Source organism: Motacilla alba, chromosome 1 (genome assembly GCF_015832195.1).
Source record: "Motacilla alba alba isolate MOTALB_02 chromosome 1, Motacilla_alba_V1.0_pri, whole genome shotgun sequence".
Classification (NCBI taxonomy): Eukaryota; Metazoa; Chordata; class Aves; order Passeriformes; family Motacillidae; genus Motacilla; species Motacilla alba.
In genome coordinates, this window is record NC_052016.1 from 98,409,866 (window position 1) to 98,424,517 (window position 14,652).

Here is a 14,652-nt window from a genome sequence, read left to right on the forward strand (position 1 = left end):
CCCAAGGTTTCAGCCTGCATTGCACAAACATACCTGCTCCTTCCCCTGCACCTCTGCACCTTGCCCAGGGAAATAAAAATCTGAAAACTCAAATAACATTTGGACATACCCCATACATTATTCTTTGCTCATCAATCTACATGTTTATTCAGAGAAAAGTCATTTCTTGAGCACCTGTGCAAACCAAAACCTCACCCACACACAAGTTGTGAACATGTAACAGAAGATGCACATTGAGCAGTTAAGAAGAACAACCCAGGCGATCTTGAGACTGGAACCTTGCAGTAATCCTGAATTAGAATCACAGAACCATTTAGGTTGGAAAAGACCACTAAGATCATTGAGTTCAACTGAATTGCCTCAATCTTTACAAAAAAAAGAGCTCTGATTTTGGGTAAGGGTGCAGTTTTGTGGTTCTCGGCATCTGTTGGGCTGCAGAAGATAGATAGGAGACTAAACCTAGTTTAAAATAGCTGCTTTCCATATTTGAATAGCCAGATCTCATACATGCCTTCATTTTAAATAATACTTACACAAAGGTCCAAATTAGTTAGTAGATGTGATCACGGCTGTCTATATATACCAGCTAATTTCAAGTTCAACAGGTTTTATTGCTTTGTCCTTTCTTAAAATTTTCAAAAGAGCCTTCATTTCACCATTAAATTTAGATTTAGGTTCTTTTAGTAAAAGGCATTTTTCTCTCAGCACAACTCCTTCAGTAATAACCAAGTTTACTGATTCATTTGGCTCTTGTCCCTGGAGGGCTTCCTGATCATAGGTTGAAGATGCACATTTCCAATGTCACTTTTTAGTGAGTCAATTTATGTCCTAAACCAAGTCTGCTTTTCTTTTTCATTTCCTTTGCATCCAAATTCCTGCTAAGCGTGATGGCATGTGTCAGGGAGGTGGCATAAGTTCCAAGGGCTCTCTATTCTTACAGTACACTTAGGATAATTCGAGATTTTGATTCTGGCCCTCTCTCTATACTAGACCTTTTACACATGATGTCAGAATTTGGCACACTTCAGATTAGCAAAATGAAATGAGGTAAGCCTAAAGCTTTGGAAACCAGAACTACACACAGGTCAGAACAAAACCAGGGAGGTATTGATGGTGTTCAGGGTTCAGACTGAACACAGGTCTCCTGAGTGCACTCAGAGACATCTAAGCTGGAACATCAACAGAAGTCACTCATAAACTGTGGTATTAATGTGAAAGTTATTTAATATCAGTGCATGGGAAAACTTCTATGCAAGCTGAAGGTAATTATTTCCTCAAATCTTATACTTACCTTCTTATGAGCAGATATCGGAGAGCAACAGGACAATGGTTTGTACTCACCATTAACAGCAGGCACGCGTTGATTCAGATCCTCAGTAACCCTTGGCTGTGGTGAGATACAGAAATACAGGAACCTCTCTCTCCTGGATGCCTTCGGAACATGTCTCTGGCACAAGCACCTCTGGGCAGAAACTCAGCCCCGTTTTCATTCATTTGTAGTACAAGAGAGGAGCAATATTAGCGTATGTCCAGAGGAAGGTGACCACGAGTGGTGAAAGGCCTTGAGTGCCAGACTCAGGAGGAGTGGCTGAGGTCACTTGGTTTGTTCAGCTGGGAGAACACAAGGCTGAGGGGTGACTTCATCACAGTCCAAAACTTCCTCAAGGGATCAGCAGAGGAGGAGGTGCTGATCTCCTCTTTCTGCTGCTCAGCTATAGGACACGAGGAAACGGAATGAAACTGTCAGGCAAGTTCAGATTAGGAAAAGTTTCTTCACTGAGAGGGTGGTCAGGCCCTGGAACAGGCTCCCCAGTAGTCAGAGCAGCAAGCCTGCCAAAGGTCAAGCAACATCTGTTCTCGGTCATATGGCTTGGGTTTAGGTAATCCTGCAAGGAGCAGGGAGCTGCAGTTGGTGATCCTTATGGATCCCTTCCCACTTGAGATGTTTCTGTGTTATGTCTGAAACAGTGACTACAAAATCCAACCTGCAAAGACAAATTCCTTCTGTTCCTTTGGCCATTTTAAGTTGGTCTTGAGTACTCAGTATGAAATGCCATAGTCTTTTAGGGTGAGGAGAATCGCTTAAGGATTGGAACTGAAACTACATTGGTGGGTATAAACCACTCTACGTGGTCTACCTTGGTGTGCTCAACATTTGAAATGCCATGGGGGAAGGCCTAACTCCATATGCTCTGCACAAAAGTCCCTGGACTGCCTCTCTGTCAGAGGTCTGAATTAAATTTGGGCAGAATTTGAAGGATCTTCAGCTCATGGGGAAACATCCAGTTTACTGTTGTTTGAACTAGAATTTAAATTTTGTGTGTGTATCAGATTCCTGACTTGTGTCATGTATGTATTTGTTATCTAAGATAACAAGGCCTTTCCAGCTCACTGGGAAAAAAAAAAAAAACCTTTAATTTGAAAAATTACATTAAAGAAATATGAACTATAGGAATAAAACAAGAGATGAGACCAAGGTTCCAGCCATAATGCAAACAGCTTTTGGATGAAGTCAAATAAAAATATAAAACATTCGGATTTATTTATGTAGTTCTTTCTGAACATAAACATTCCATACCTTTAATTACAACAGAATCCTTATAAATCTAGAGGACTTCCATACATTTTAACAAAACTGTCTTCATCGGTCTAGAAGATTATGACTACCTGTTGGCAGAAAAGCTTATTCTAACCCAGCCTTCAGAGATTTTAATTATGACCAAATTCTGTATGTGCATGCATTTGGGTGTTCAGGTCTGCTTTGGACATCTGTGTCTTCCTTTTTATTGCCCTTTCAACTATAGTGGACGTAAATAAAAACATAAAGCATTTAACATGAAAAATTTTCCTTCCTAGTATATTTTGTTACATTTTTTACTTCTTACTTAGACTTTCAGTTTTTAACTAGAAGCTGCTTGTTGATTTATAAGACAATTTTCTTATTCTATTAGAAATGTTCTACTACACAGCATCCTGCATTTCCCCTACCAAGCAAGGATGCCAGGTTTTAATCTAAATATTACCCCTTCATTTATTTATATATGACAGCTCTTTGTGGAAATTTCTGTTCACATAGAATTATTCTGCTGCTTATTTGCTGTACATGCAGCACCCAACATGTACTGATTTCTCATGTGAGGATAAAAGGACCAAGTCTGCTTTAGAAAGCCTAAACCCAAGGAGAAACACAAACAGAAAGAAAGGAAATGGGACACGAAAATCTTAACTTGTTGCTGCTTACTCAAAAGGTTTCAATTTTGATTTTTTCATCTGGAAATGTGGCTGAAGCTGTCAGGCTGCCTGTGAGTGCTTCCTGGGAGGTGTTTCACTAAAAAGTTTTGAACCCTGGCCAAAGAGGGATGCCTGGACTTCAGCACATAACACAAGTGGCTGAACACCCTCTGAGGTGTTTAGGGTGTTCATGTGTGAGGGCAGGCACAGACATGAGGGACCAAGTGTCATATGGGACAAGAGGCCAGGACAAGACCTTAGCAGGGAAGGAGAATGCTAGAGGAATGATTTAGGAAGAGGCAGGTGGAAGACAGGTAATAGATGCCCTGCAGTTTTAACTCCTCAAATAGCAACTGTTCTTTCAGCAAGACAAATTGACCCCAAACTTACAGTGACTTTGCAAGTAAAAGATAACTTTTTAATTAATTGCACAGTGAATGAGAGAGAAATAAGCGCTTCTTTCTATAATGATGATGTGTATTTGGTAGTGCTCTCCTGCTGTCTAAATAAAGGGAAGGCAGAGTGTTGTGGTGCTCTGGCAGTGCTACTGGAATTGGATTATCTCCCTTCCTTCACTTAGTATCACAGAACAGTCAGTCTTAATTGTACCTTCTATCTGATTATTAACTGATTCTGATCATGCTCCATCTCTTCCCTTATCTGCTTTCATCTTCTGCATTGCTTCTCTGTAATTGCGACTGACCTGCCTCAAGGCCCCAAATTTTTTCCTGTTAAGTGCAACAGATTGTTTGGGGGATTTTGGTGGCTCCACTCATCACAGTGCTGCTCGCCTCTTTCCTGAAACTGACTTTGTTGCTATCCAGCGCTGGCCGAGAGCAGAAGCAGTTCCTACAGGCATTGGTGAGAGTGGATGAGGTTTCTGAACTGGCACGACCTTCATGTGGTGGCAGTCTTCAGATGGCTGGGCAGGCCCAACAGCAGAGTCACTGTGAGCTACAGGATGGGAATCATTGCCCTGCCTGTCCTCAAAAAGGCAAATACAAAAATGTAGTGGTGGCTGCCAGCCCACAGATGTTATTTGAAGCAATGATTTTAAATCATAGTCCAGAGGCTCTGGCACAGTGTAAGCAGTGCATGCCACAGGTTATGAAATGCATTCTTAAGAAATGCTTCATATATGCAGTTATTGTCTTCTAAAAACCCTCACATCAACCCTCCATGCAGCCAGACAGGAATCACCTTAACGTCATTGAAGTAAATACTTTTCTCTTTTAAAATCCTAGGAGACAGACGGCTCTTCTTGCCAGGAAAATCATTAGGCCATCACTTGGAGTCTGGAGTAGAGTAAAGGAAGAAATGAAAGAGATAATAAATCACTCTCTTCATATTACAGATCATGAAAGGGAAAAAACTGGCAAGCATCTGCCATGTAAGAAACTGGTTTGGAAGTTGGGAAACAAGCGAGAAAGACTGGAGCAAGACTTCTCCAGAGGAGCAAAAATACCTCAGATCTCTAAGTACTGCAAGTATGCTACACAAATAGATAGCAAACACTCAGTGGAAATAAAATTAATATTGCTTACTAGATCACTAAATACCCTGTGGCAGCCAGCTTTAAGTTGCAGTGCTGAGTACAGCAATGCCAGAAATTTCAGACAGAGAAACTGAATCCCAAGTCTGTATTGCTGCTATCAATTACTTTGCTTTCATTTATAAATAATGCTGGCTTGCTTAGGTTGCCAGTTAGGAGCTCTGAGACTATCTGGGATGATATCTCATTTCCTTAGAAAACCTTAGTTTAATACATTATGTGCTCTAAAGGGCATCACTGAAGAAAGAGGCTCTAAGGCCTCAAAGCAAGAATCAGCTGCGTGGAAAAAATTAGTCTTCATCCTGTGTCAGAAGAAACCTGAGATCTTCTGCCCTTTTTTCCTGGGTGAAGACAGAGATACCTACCTCCCAGAGATACCTACCTCACAGAATGCCTGTCACCAAGCAGCTGAGCTCACCTGCAGAAATGCTCTGGTCTTTTGGACCCTGGTTCCAGGCTCACACTGACTGAACTGAGAAAGCAAGCCCATGCATTCTAAGAGGTCTGACATCCCCCTGAGAGGAGCCCTCGGGGTAGGACTGTATGGTACCTCAGCCTCTACACAGGCACACCCACACATTGCAGGGGTCGAGGGCTGGTGAGCTTGGGTTAGGTGAGGTAAATAAAGTACAGGGATTTGCATGTGCAGCTACAAATGAAACTCCTCCATGCAGCTGATCTGCCTGTTGAAACCTGGGAGAGATTTAGCCCCTTTGAAATTGAGTTCCCACTAAGTGATATGCCTGTGATGTCAAAATTATTGACATCAGAGGCACCAAAGACATGTTTTTTTAAAGTCTCTATGTTATCAATAATTGTTAGGCCCTTTTCTTTTGCAGGTTATTAGCTGGTATTCTGATAAATATCTGTTAATACAACATCTGAAGGTCTAGCCTCATGTGATAACCCTGTCTTCAATGCAGGGATGTTCTTCCACTCCTTTAAGTGGAAGTTGCCTGGGAAGTCTCTGATTTTAACCAATGAATGCATGGAGGATTCTTAAATTAGGTTATTTTTCTCCTTTTGGCTCTCTCCATGGGATTTTTATCCTTGATTCTCCTGAAGCTGGAACTTATGCAGTTGTGCTGCCGATCAATCCCCTGTAATAGCACTTGAACCCAGTGGCCAAACGTAATCAGACCTTGCAGAGAGCTGGCAATCTCAAGGAGAACATATCTGGGGGGAAAAGCAACCGGACAATAAAGGGAGAAGGAGCAAATGCATTCACTGCAGAAGGGTTTCAAGGAGAGGTCAATCACACTGGGAAGCACCAGAGATGTTTTACAGGGAGAGAAACATGGGAAACAGCCACTGCTGACTCTGCTCATCATGGAGCAGCTTGTCCGAGGAGTGTTAGCTTCAAAATCCCAGATGGACCATTCACACACACAACATCAAGTCTGCACGTAGATGAACTTCCTGTCCAGCCTTCCAATCAGTTCACAAACAGATGGGTGTCCTGGAGTAGTTCAGTCCAGCTCAGTTTTCTTTTATCTACAAAATCAGTTTTGATCTTCTGTGAACAACTTTAAGAGACAGTGTTCAGAAGGCAACCCTGGCGCTGATCCCTACAAGAATCAATTGCTGAGATCTTACAACCAAGCACTTCCAGAAAAGAGAGAGCTAGTAAAAAGTAAGTCAGTTTCCTTCCTCTCTTGTTGTGGATTGTGTTTCCCAGTTTATCCCACTATACAGATGAGGATGGTTTTTCTTCTCTACACAGTCTATATAGCATATGTTGAGGAAAAGTGGCGGCATAATGGGTGTTTTCCTGAATAGAAAGCAAATATGCCGATTTGTGACGTAATATTTCATCAATGTCCTGAAAAAGTAGTAACTGATCTAGAGAAATTATGGTGGTATAGGAAGGAAGAGGTGAAGTTTCCCATCAGAACTCAGAAAAGTGACACACAGCCGCTGGTGATACCTCCCAGGCATGTCAGTGCAGCTTGCAGGGGGCCCTTCTCCCAGCAGGAGAGAAGGCTTTACACTCCCTTATAATGAAAGGACATCTGATAACCCAGATTGCTCTGCTAGGCAATGTATCATTTATTTATTGGGATTTAATGGGATTGAATATCTGTCTGCCCCTCCTGGACGCATCCTGCTTTCTGCTCTGTACATGACCAATAGGCACCAGTAATAATGCAGCGAACAGACACATTGATTTTAGGGGCAGATGTTTCTAAAGCTGGGTACTCTGTGCTTCTGCCCACATCCAGAAAGCTACAGCAGAACTGGAAAAGATGTGAAGATGCTCCTGATGCACCAGTGCATCATCAGTGAGGATAATCAAAGGTACTGAAAAGACTCTAACCCAGAAACCAATAAATCAAGGAGGGCTCTTCTGTTTGAAGAGAAGAGGAGAGGGGATGGCTTGAAGGAGATCAATAAGCAGCACAGGGCAGCAAGTGATCCTGTCAGGCAGAAGCTTCAAAGGATAGAAAAATACCTATACACACAATATGCAGATCATTTGTGGGCCGCCTGGGCAGAGACCTTTTGTTTGTAGGCTCCAAGGTCACCTGGACTCAGAAAGACATAGACCAGTTGAAAAGAGGGTCATCCCCACTGGATCAGATGACGAAAGTGTCCATCAGGCTGCTTATCCCTTGGAGTAATTTGGGTCCACACTGTATGCCCAGACATGCTGCCTCTCACCCCCAGCCCAGCCTGCGAAGGCTGCTTGAGCATAGGGATTGAGCAACCAGCTCCAGGGCTTCCAACCCCATGGCACATAGTGGGGCTTGATGATGCCAGAGGATCCCCTCTGTTTCTTACTGGAAGAGTGGTCTCAGGATGCAGAGCAGTTCCCTGTCTGGGGGGTGTTAGATCAAGAATCCCCGCAAGGCTCAGCCGCTTGAGCTGGGGAAAATTCCACTGTGCTGTTATGAGATTTCCTGCAAACCATTGGTACAAAAAAACCCTGAAGGTAATTTGTATGCAAAGTATGAGTGATGGGGAGAATGTCCCTTCATCCCAGCCTCCAAGCACCACTCCTGGCACCCAAAGGACATATGATCATGTTCAGCTCATTTGGCACCCCATATGGGCTCTGGTGACACCTTATATGCCCTGCTCAGGTTGCTCCTCCAATAGTCAGATTGGCATTATTTACTGATTGTGTTGGTTTGGTTTGGCAACAGAAAAGTCTGTTCAAGAGCAACCCTGAGATCCAAAAGGGAGGGATGCTGAGAGGCTGTGCTTTCAGTTCTGTCCCTGAAAAGCTCTTCCTTTCCCTCTCCATATGGCTTCACACTGCTGTTGGAGGCTAGAGAAAGCCACCCTGGTTGCCCCTGTTCCTTACTAAACAGCACACTCCAAGAAACTCTACCCAGTCTTTGACAGTGAGCTCATAGCTTACAGTTTCAGAAGCTATCTACAACTGAATGGAAAAACTGTGGATACAGTTCCCAAGGAGGGCATAAGCACAAAATATGTTGATACTCAGTACTTCACACCTAGCTCCAGAGAAATTCAATTTCCCTAGCTTTAAGACAGTGAAGTCCCCTAAGTAGCAGTAAAAGCAGCTTCACGGCAAAAAGGACTGTACAATTTTTAATAAGTATGTAGATTTTTTTTTCTTTTAATCATGTCCTTTCTACGAGGTGACCAATAATTAAGGATCAAACACCCCAATACCAAAAAGCTGGTTTTCTTCTCCCTGCTCTGTGCTGAAGTCACCTGTACAGGCAGGTCCTCATCTCCAGAAGCAGGTCTGATTTGGCTGGTGGGTCCTCCCACAGCAGCTATTACTCCCATTTGAAAAAAATTACCCAACAGGTTTCTCCATCTGTTGTTCTTCACCCTGAACCTTCTCACTAATGCTATTGGTCTGGAAGCACAATACCAGGCAACAGATGTGACAGCAGGTTACAGCCTGCTATCTCATCCATTCTCACTGCCTTGGAAGAAGGTATACTCCATCTATCTATATCTATATCTATATCTATATCTATATCTATATCTATATCTATATCTATATCATCTATATCTATATGTATATATACTATATACATATATATATACTATATACAGCTATATTCACCAAGTTACCCCTTAATCCTTCAGATCAGTGCAATTGCAACCTTAAAGCACACAGCTTGAAAGACAGCTTCTAGCAGCTGCCACACATGCTCAGCTTTTAGTCTCGATTGTGCAGGTATGAGGGGGATCAATGCTGTTCAGAATACTGAGCGAGAGTGAATATTGATTGTCCTGTCTGTCTGGCTGACATCGATTTATAAATGTATTTGCAGAAATGTTTAGGAAGGTCCAGACACATGTGCATGCATTCCTTGTGGACATAAATAGAGAAATGATGTCAATCTAAATCCATAATCCCCCTCCCATACCTCCAGCAATATAGAATCCAAACAGCTAGACTTTTGGCATTTCAATGGAATGACACCCCACAGAATCAGCAGTGGGTGTGTATGTATCCACACGGCTACCCTGCTTCTGTCCAGAATAACCAGGGGCTGCAGCAGCTCTGAATGAGTGTTGGTATCTGTAAGTGAGTCCTGCAGTGCACTGTTGGGGATATAAATAGATATTCAACTAGGAACATTCTGGATACTTTCAAAAATTATTTTAGATTACATTCTAAGTAAGACAAGGTTTCAGTGAGCCCCATTTTTCACGCACTTAGACAAGAAACACTTTCCATCATAAGCATAGCTAGCATTTTCTCACTTGCTGAGCGCAGGCACATCCTCTGTGCAGGGCTTTTGGGTGGCAGCTTATGGGGAACACTGCCCACTGAGCACAGGTGATGCACTTTGCCCTGTGGCCTGGGTTCTGACTGCCCCTGGAACAGTTAATATGACTGAGATGGAAATTCCCAAAACCAGCAACCAACCACAACGTGTGATGTGAAGATGCTTGCTGGGTCCAGGAACAAGGCCAGTTGACCTTGTCAGAAGCACCCCCCTGGCAGCAGCACAAGAAACAGCTGGAGGCAGGCAAACACCAGTGGGATATGCGGTGGGAGAGAACACTGGATGAGCAGCAGGATCTCTGAGCAGCTGTAAAAGCAGCAGGGAGAGGCAAGGAAGTGTAAGATGAAATGCAGGAGACAAACAGCAAAAGAAAGAGAAGTGAAGAGAAAGCATGAGCAACTTCATCAGATAGCACAACTGCATGCTTTGCTATCCTCCAGGTGCACTGAAAGCTTTCCTTCCTCTTTCAAAACTCAACAGCTTCATCCAGGTCTCTGTGCCAGCTCTGGGTCCCTGAGGATATGTGTGAAAACAGAAATAAAAATAACCCACATTTCCCCAGTTTTTTGGCCACATAGGTGTAAGGTGATCACTGTAATCAGGGTGCCTCTTGCTGCAAGGGGGCCCTGGGAAGTGTCCCTGTGGCTCTGCACTGCCATGTGAGGAAATGCTGCAGCCCCCAGCACTGCCACTACGGCTCCAGTCAGGGCTGCAGGCCAGGTTGGTGCTCCAAAGGTCAGGGGAACATTCTCTCCATCTACTCAGCAATGGCCAGATACTGCCTCCCCCAGTCCAGCAGCAGAAACACCTCTGTGGAAATAATCCAAGGTTAGGGAAAAGTGGCAATTATGTGCACTGGGGTAAACGGGGTCACTGGCACATTAGAGGGTTTGGAAACAGTCTCAGGTGCAGTAGTTCTGGGAGACTGGAAGGGAGCAGCAAAATACTGTGGAGCTTCAGACCCCAGCCATCCTTTGCAGGAGTAACTGAGAGCCTTTGCACCCACCCAGCTGCATCCCATGCACAGCCTTGGACCCCAGCAGGCAAGCACAGTGCTATGTGTCCCCAAGAGTACCATAGCCTCAGGTCAGGTCCTGTGACCTCCTCCTGAAAGTCTCCATATCATGTCACCCATCCTCAAAGCCACCTGCTAATGATTCATATATTGATAACTGCATTTTTCAATATTGGCATTTACAGTGACTTTGCTGAGTCAAGTAAAAGCAGCTGTTTACAGGGGCACAGAAATCAAAGGTCACCAGTGAGATCTTCTGCCCTGTACCCTTCCACTGAAGAGGGTGCTGCTGTCCTGGGGCCAGGGGAAGGAATAGCCTGGCTCTGTTGGCCTGGTGCACTAAATGATGCTATTTTTGTCACAGCTGAAGAAGTGAGCTTGGAATTGAACTTCAGAACACTGTGAAAATCTGGCCAGGGAGAAAAGTAAAAATACTTGATAAAATCTGTTTCTGGACGTGGGTGTTTTAGGGCTGGAAAAAGCCTTTCTAGAATTATCAAACATGACCATGTCCGAAATAAGTTTTTGATGAGTCTCATGAATTCCTGCTGTGTCTGTGTCATCCTCCCCATCCCCTGTAAACCTGCCATGTCTCTGTGTGCCTCTGGTTGATTGCAGTTTGTATAAACTATTTAAAAAGATAAATTAGGCTCCTTTGTAAAAGATGCCAATGAACAATTCTGTGATCTCTCTTTCTGAGAACTGTCACTATGCAGATGTCTCTCAGTTCACTGAATGCCTTCAGCAAGAAGAGTCCTACCCAGCAGGAGTGGAGGATGAGTGGTGGAGGGAGTGGGATTTACTGAACTTTGTGTCATGAGTCTCAAACAGGGTCTTTGAAGTCATTGGGGGAGATTGAAGGCTGAATCAGTTGTTTTCTCTCTTCAGCTGAGGGTTTCAGTTTGCTTTCTGGCAACGCTGTACGTGTCAGATGAGAAGCAGGTTCACTGTTTTGTGAGGTGGTTGTTGAGCTTTGCCACGCACCCTACCAAATCCACCAATCTTAATACTTATTTCTAGGAAGTAATAAATCTAGCTACACATTCACAGCAACTTATAAATGCAACAAACACATCTTTGAGCCAGTATTGTAGCTGAGGAACAGAACAAGTTCTTTATAACAACTGGAATATATTTTGACACCCTGGCATTCACAAGTCTCTCCACAATTTCTGCTTATAGCAGTAGTAAATTCTAAATAGTGGTGTTTCATGAGGGTGCCTTGGGTTCATAAGCATCATCATCATTATGGATGCTGATCCCAGGCATTCAGATCAATATAAAGATGCACTGATACTGAAATTCTAATGCATAACCATATTCTGAAATGTTCCAATCCCAGCAGGATGACAGCTAAACATAAAAGGGCTGTAAATGCTCCTAGCCTGTTTTAGTGAAACACTCAGTTTTATAGTAATTTTTCTATAATTTCTAAAATTTCTATATAATTTTTCTAATTTCTGGCCTTCCTTTGAAATGTTAATTCAGACAACATTTGAATTAACAGTATCTCCATTAAAACTGTTCATTCATCTCTCTGAAGACCTGTTTTTTAAAGTCCTGTAGCTAAGTAGCCAAAAGTAGAACTACTTCATCTTTAACCATGTACCTTTTTAATGCCAGGTTGCTACAGATTAGATTTTCTCAGAAGGCAGGGTAGCTTAGGCTGGTGGTTTAATGGCTGTACAAGCAGGTACAACACAGAGATAAATGGATACCAAAATCTGCTTGTTCTCAGCCCTTGTCCTCAAATTTCTCTCACTTCCTTTTCTCTTGAGGATCTTAGCACTTACAGTCACTCTATCAGGAAAAGTCTCCATCATCTTTTCCCACTTATCAACATTTACTGAAACCAGAGAAATACTTCTGCCCCTAGATGAAGACTGAATGCATTATTTTTGCTGTTCCCTGAATAATTTAGTCACCATTTAAAAATGGCCCTTAGCATCAAAAATGCCCCTGTTCTGGAGAAGTGCAAAGTGAGACTGGCCATGGTCTCTAGAGCTGTGCAGCGATGTCACCACGGACGACCCTGGGGGCTGATCCCCCTGCCCTCCATCCTCATGGGCCGCCCCCAAGGCACGCTGTGGTGGCAGCATCCCACTGCTGCTGCTTGTAGGGGTGCAGGACAGCACCACACAGCCCCACTGTCACCCCTGCTGTCGTGAGAGGCAGTGAGAGTTGAGTCTCTGGAGAAAAAAAAAGAGTTTGGGGTCCTTTATAGCATAGTACCATTCCATATGCTTTTTGATAGCTCGGAATACTTTATTCAGCCAAGTATCTTTTTATGCAGTGACAGGAGCCACATCAATAAAAACAGCATTGGTTTGTTGTAACGAAGCCAGGAGGGCAGCTGAGCAGCTCCAGAGGGACAAGGACTGTAAAAGGATGTGTGCATGCTAAAGTGAGCTCATTAATAGCTGAACAGCCACTGTGATTGTACTGAAAGATAATTCTACACTTTCTAGCCCTTGCTTCCTGATATCAGCCTGGAAAAAACAAAAGAATATATATATGCATTAAAAAAATCTGTTAAATATTTATATACTTGATAACTTGATTGTTATCTGTAGTGGAAATAAGGCCCATGGGAATTTATCTCTTAACAAATATGGTATTAATCAGACTGACATCAATGGAAGAATCAGCCATGCATATTTGAGGAAAATTTTCAATGAAGAGGGGCATCTGTAAAAGCAGATTTTCCCAGTGGCATTTTAACGCCCACAGCCTGAGACAATGCTTTCTGCTGGTATTGATTTCTCACCTGGCTGGAGCTGACCTTTCCCTGCACAGTCTGATGCAGAGTTAAGGTGCAAACCAACACAGCCAAAGGCTTTGCAAACCTGCTCTGTGCAGGCAAACCCTGACGGCTCCAGGCTTCCTTGCCTTAGTTGGGCTCCCCGTGGTGTTGGGCAGGGCAGGAGCTTTCCGTCCCTGCTGGGAACCAGGTTCTGAATATGTGGCCAAAAAACCAGTTATCTTCTCACCAGGATCTGGCAAGGCTCTGCCATGGTCAGGGAGTGTCCACTTTGGCTGACACCAGGTTACATCCTCTAAATAAAACTTAATAGGGCTGTGAAAAAAAAAAAAAAAAAATCCATATGTAATTTTGAGTGGCTCATGCTGAGACATGATGCTACCAAGCTGACAAAGCTGTATTCTTTTCTTTAGGCCAGATCCCAAAGTAAACTTAAGCCAGCAGGCACATTGCCATGGATTTTAGAGGATTTGACATGGTGAGGATGCATCTTGAGCACCATTCAATTTTGGACACCTTTTTACCCTCAAGCCACAGACAAGCTGGGAGGAGTTCAAAAGAAAATGTCAGTAACAGAGTTTAAGGTAACTGGCTTAGGAAGTAAGACTGAAGAGTTATTAAATTATTAATAGCTTGGTTAAGCAGAATCTCAACAGTCTTTGAAGTAGGGAGGCATAAAGGAAGGAGCAAAAGAGGGGAGGGGAGCCATATCTCACAAGGTGACAGTGCCACAACAGCCATGGTGAGGTCAGACTGGGAGAAGCCCAGGTGTGAAGGCTGAGCCACTTGAGGGATGTCTCTGGATGGCCCTGCCTCTGGCTGTCCCTGCCACCCACAACACCTCACCACCTTAGGACCCCAAGAAGCAGTGGACAGGGGAATGCAAAATCAAGGAAAAAACACAGAGGCTGAAAATGTGTGTATGGTTTTTTTTATTCTTTCCTGTAACAGCTGGATTTGGAGTAATAATGATTAGACTCTCAAAATTTCATATGTGTTATCAATAAATTCTTGGCCTTACTTGATGAGCATCCCTTTTGTCCACAAACAAGATTCTGAGTGTACTAAGAGCTAAGGTGCAGCTTTGCAGATTCAGCAGGGCATGTGGCTTATTTTCTTGCAACACCACCTGAAACTCTATGGCCTGTGATAGCCTGGGCAAACAGAGACACCCCTTCAGTGGAAGGTGATGAGGTGAAACTGCTGGAGATGTTTCTTGGGATGTTTAATGTTCCCAAGGACCTGTTATTTGCCATCATCTAAAATACACCACAAGCAGTAGTAAGTTGCCCCAAAACAGAAGGCTTTGGCACTAAACCATGTCTGAAAGAAACACCACTGGGCTTTGCTAGGTTTAGCAGATTTTCACAGC